This window comes from Haliaeetus leucocephalus, unplaced genomic scaffold (genome assembly GCF_000737465.1).
Source record: "Haliaeetus leucocephalus isolate CR32 unplaced genomic scaffold, Haliaeetus_leucocephalus-4.0 Scaffold120, whole genome shotgun sequence".
Taxonomy (NCBI): domain Eukaryota; kingdom Metazoa; phylum Chordata; class Aves; order Accipitriformes; family Accipitridae; genus Haliaeetus; species Haliaeetus leucocephalus.
This window is the reverse complement of record NW_010972556.1, coordinates 66690-66948: the sequence shown is the minus strand read 5'-3', so window position 1 is coordinate 66948 and position 259 is coordinate 66690.

The window sequence follows — 259 nt, the reverse complement described above, 5'->3', positions numbered from 1 at the left end:
GGTATATCACATCCCCTATCACGCACCAGCCCCCCGGAAAATCGAATGATGCAATGGGCTCTTAAAGACTACACTGAGAGCAACGGGGGGTGGAACCTTCAAACATTGGGATACACATTTAGCAAAAGCCACCTGGTTAGTCAACACCAGAGGATCTGCCAATCGGAGTGGCCCTGCCCAATCAGAATTTTTACATACTGTAGAAGGGGATAAAGTCCCCGTAGTGCACATAAAAAATATGTTAGGGAAGACAGTCTGG